Below are 5000 nucleotides of genomic sequence, written 5' to 3' on the forward strand. Positions count from 1 at the left end.
TTCGGTCACTCTCTCCCTCACTCTCTCGCTCTCTCTCTTGCTCACTCGCTCACTCTCTCGCTCACTCTTCCGCTCACTCTTTCGGTCACTCCCTCGCTCACTCTCCCACTCTCTCGCTCACTCTCTCGCTCACTCTCTCGCTCACTCTCTCGCTCACTCTCTCGCTCCACTCGGTCACTCCCTCGGTCACTCTCTCGCTCACTCTCTCGGTCACTCTCTCGCTCACTCCCTCGCTCACTCCCTCGCTCACCCTTTCGCTCACTCTCTAGGTCACTCTCTCGCTCACTCTCTCGGTCACTCTCTCGGTCACTCTCTCGCTCACCCTCTCGCTCACCCTCTCGGTCACTCTCTTGCTCACTCTCTCGGTCACTCTCTCGCTCACTATCTCGGTCACTCTCTCGCTCTCTCTCGTTCTGCACGCAACCCTTCTCGCAGTCCGACGGCCTCCGATGGGTAGCTCATATCAGCATGCAGAGCTCCCCATCATCTGCTCCCCTCTTTGCGGCCGTCCCCAAATATCCAAACGCTGCGGTGACCTCCGGTGGAGGTTGGCACACTGCACGTTGCCCTGTGGCTCAGCCGAATCTCTTGCCAGGGGTAACAGACTTGTGCATTTCCTGCGGTGCCAGGGAGGATCTGCCCCACCAGTACTTACACTGCCAGCGGCTCAAACCAATGTTCCGCCTTTTGGGGGACATCTTCAGGAAACTGGGGGTGACCTTCTACAACAGCAGCTTCGTATATGGGGTGGTGCCTTACCTGGCTAACAAGCGCCATGACCTCGCCAACTTCGCCTGTACTCAGGCGAAGATGGCGGTGTACAGAACGAGGAAGAAGATGCTGCAAGGTGACACTGACGGCTGCTCTGTGGAGCTTCCAGTGTTCAGGGGCCTGCTCAAGGCGCGGCTCCGGCTGGAGCACGCCATGTACCACACACGTGTCGGTGATGTGCACGTCTTCTTCTGTGTGTCTCTGTCTCTCTCTGTGTCTCTGTCTCTCTCTCTGTTTCTCTGTCCTCTCTCTGTGTCTCTGTCTCTCTCTCTGCTCAAGGCGCGGCTCCGGCTGGAGCGCGCCATGTACCACACACGTGTCGGTGATGTGCACGTCTTCTTCTGTGTGTCTCTGTCTCTCTCTCTGCTCAAGGCGCGGCTCCGGCTGGAGCACGCCACGTGACACACACGTGTCGGTGATGTGCAGCGCGTCTTCTTCGAGCGCTGGGGAGCCGGACAAGCCCCTCTCTGTAGCAGCGTGCACGGCACCCTCGTGGTGTTCACCTTCTGGAGCGCTTGCTCGTCACCGTGGCGTGCGCGATGACCACCACCACCGCCACCACGTGGCTTTTCTTTCGTGTTGTGCGCGGCGCATTTAGCGCCACAGCGCGTGGATTTGTAGCGTTTATTTTCATTTGTGTTGCTGGTGACTTTGTGTATTTCATATCGGAATCGCCTCCAGTGCTGTTGCTGCTGCTGGCGGCAATAAAAGTTGTTTAAAAGTCAAAAGTCTCTCCATCTCTGTCTCTCACCCACCTCCACGTGGTTGATGTGGGTCACGTGGTTGATGTGAGTGACGTGGTTGATGTGAGTGACGTGGTTGATGTGGGTCACGTGGTTAATGTGAGTGACGTGGTTGATGTGAGTGACGTGGTTGATGTGGGTCACGTGGTTGATGTGAGTGACGTGGTTGATGTGGGTGACGTGGTTGATGTGGGTCACGTGGTTGATGTGAGTGACGTGGTTGATGTGGGTCACGTGGTTGATGTGAGTGACGTGGTTGATGTGGGTGTCGTGGTTGATGTGGGTCACGTGGTTGATGTGAGTGACGTGGTTGATGTGAGTGACGTGGTTGATGTGGGTCACGTGGTTGATGTGAGTGACGTGGTTGATGTGAGTGACGTGGTTGATGTGGGTCACGTGGTTGATGTGAGTGACGTGGTTGATGTGGGTAACGTGGTTGATGTGGGTCACGTGGTTGATGTGAGTGACGTGGTTGATGTGGGTGACGTGGTTGATGTGAGTGACGTGGTTGATGTGGGTGTCGTGGTTGATGTGGGTCACGTGGTTGATGTGAGTGACGTGGTTGATGTGAGTGACGTGGTTGATGTGGGTGACGTGGTTGATGTGGGTCACGTGGTTGATGTGAGTGACGTGGTTGATGTGGGTCACGTGGTTGATGTGGGTCACGTGGTTGATGTGGTTGATGTGGTTGACGTGGTTGATGTGGGTCACGTGGTTGATGTGGTTGATGTGGGTCACGTGGTTTATGTGAGTGACGTGGTTGATGTGGGTCACGTGGTTGATGTGGGTCACGTGGTTGATGTGGGTCACGTGGTTGATGTGGTTGATGTGGGTCACGTGGTTTATGTGGTTGATGTGGGTCACGTGGTTGATGTGGGAGTCGTGGCTGCAATCAGCGTGGATGGCGCTCAAGGAGAAGGAGGAGGAGGCTTGGAGAAGCGGGCGGTTTAGATAATCTGCGCTCCACGTAATTGGGCTTCTTGTGCGCTGGGGAGACGGAGCGAGGAGAGGACTGCAATCAGAGGCACTTGCGTCTCTCTTGAGAGAGAGAGAGAGATTATTGTTGTTGTTATTCTCTCTCGTCTCACGAGGAGGGTGGGGGTTTTCACCATAGCCCTGTCAGACCCACCGACCCAGCACTGATTAACTGATGCTTTTGAGCCCTGTGCCAAGGTCCAGTCTCTCTGCCTCTCAGATTCGGAATATTTATTTCGTACCGGAGGAATCCGATGAGCTATGATGCTCACTGAGTTCATCTTTTTTTTTGTTTGCGTCATCGGACAAATGTTGAACTGGAAGAAATTTTGAAAATCCTTGTTAGAGTCTGGACTCTCTCTCTCAAGGGGTTCACGATGGCCACGTCAGAGACACGGGTTAGAACCCTGGGTCTGGGTGTCTCTCTCTCAAGGGGTTCACGATGGCCACGTCAGAGACACGGGTTTGAACCCTGGGTCTGGGTGTCTCTCTCTCAAGGGGTTCACGATGGCCGTGTCAGAGACACTGGTTAGAACCCTGGGTCTGGGTGTCTCTCTCTCTCTCAAGGGGTTCACGATGGCCATGTCAGAGGCACGGGTTAGACCCCTGGGTCTGGGTGTCTCTCTCTCAAGGGGTTCACGATGGCCGTGTCAGAGGCACGGGTTAGAACCCTGGGTCTGGGTGTCTCTCTCTCTCTCAAGGGGCTCACGATGGCCGTGTCAGAGGCACGGGTTAGAACCCTGGGTCTGGGTGTCTCTCTCTCAAGGGGTTCACGATGGCCGTGTCAGAGACACTGGTTAGAACCCTGCGTCTAAGTGTCTTTCTCTCTCTCAAGGGGCTCACGATGGCCGTGTCAGAGACACTGAACCAGCAATGCTGTGACGATGGGTTAGAACCCTGGGTCTGGGTGTCTCTCTCTCTCAAGGGGTTCACGATGGCCGTGTCAGAGGCACGGGTTAGAACCCTGGGTCTGGGTGTCTCTCTCTCTCAAGGGGTTCACGATGGCCGTGTCAGAGGCACAGGTTAGAACCCTGGGTCTAAGTGTCTCTCTCTCTCAAGGGGCTCACGATGGCCGTGTCAGAGACACTGAACCAGCAATGCTGTGACGATGGGTTAGAACCCTGGGTCTGGGTGTCTCTCTCTCTCTCTCAAGGGGTTCACGATGGCCGTGTCAGAGACCCTGAGGTAGGATGCGGCTCCTCTTGCTAGACGCCCTCCCGCGAGAAGGGAGCTTCACAACGACACCTGCTGTGCTGCCCTGATCCACCAACACTCGCTACTGCTGCTGCCTGCTGCTGCTTCTGCCTGCTGCTGCTGCTGCTAGCTGCTGCTGCTGCTGTTGTTACTGCTGCTGCTGCCTGCTGCTGCTGCTGCTGCCTGCTGCTGCCTGCTTCTGCTGCTGCCTGCTGCTGCTGCCTGCTGCTGCTGCTAATGCTGCTGCTGCCTGCTGCTGCTGCTGCCTGCTGCTGCTGCTGCTACTGCTGCTGCTGCCTGCTGCTGCCTGCTGCCTGCTGCTGCTGCTGCCTGCTGCTGCTGCTGCTCTGCTTCTGCTGCTGCTGCTACTGCTGCCTGCTGCTGCTGCTGCTGCTGCTGCTGCCTGCTGCTGCTGCTGCCTGCTGCCTGCTGCTGCCTGCTGCCTGCTGCTGCTGCTGCCTGCTGCTGCTGCCTGCTGCTGCTGCCTGCTGCTGCTGCCTGCTGCTGCTGCCTGCTACTGCTGCTGCTGCCTGCTGCTACTGCTGCTGCCTGCTGCTGTTGCTGCCTGCTGCTGCTGCCTGCTGCTGCCTGCTGCTGCTGCTTCTGCTGCTGCTGCTACTGCTGCTGCTGCTGCCTGCTGCTGCTGCCTGCTGCTGCTGCCTCCTACTGCTGCTACTGCTGCTGCTCCCTCCACAGCGCAGGAGGACTACAGGCTGCGTGGCCACAACCACGACAACCACTATCACCATCTTCTTGATTCTTTACCGAAAGAAGATGAATCCCTGCAGTCACGAAAGCTTTAAATCGAAATCACTATCACCATCATAATCATAACCACCACTGCCACCACCATTGCCACCACCATCACCATCACTACCACCACCGCCACAACCACCGCCACCACTACCACTGCCACCATCACTGCCACCACCATCACAACCACCACCACCATCACAACGGTCCATCACTGCATCTGCTCCTATCAGTCGGTCAAATTCATTTGGATGATGACCTAAGACAGAGAAGATGACATGCAACGCAGGGCTCCAGGATGATTGTTTGTTTGTCTGTTTAGTTGTTTGTTTGTTTTGCATCACGATATACAAAGCGCGTCATTCACCCACACGCTGGCGTCTCGTGCCACTGCTGCTACACAGTACCCGCGCATCGCTCTCGTAGAGAGGGGGGACGACTCAGAGAGAGAGGACGACTCAGAGAGAGGACGACTCAGAGAGAGGGTGACTCAGAGAGAGAGGACGACTCAGAGAGAGAGGACGACTCAGAGAGAGAGGACGACTTAGAGAGAGAGAGGACGAC

Source organism: Lethenteron reissneri, chromosome 58 (assembly GCF_015708825.2).
Source record: "Lethenteron reissneri isolate LAM-NWPU_2019-01 chromosome 58, ASM1570882v1, whole genome shotgun sequence".
Classification (NCBI taxonomy): domain Eukaryota; kingdom Metazoa; phylum Chordata; class Hyperoartia; order Petromyzontiformes; family Petromyzontidae; genus Lethenteron; species Lethenteron reissneri.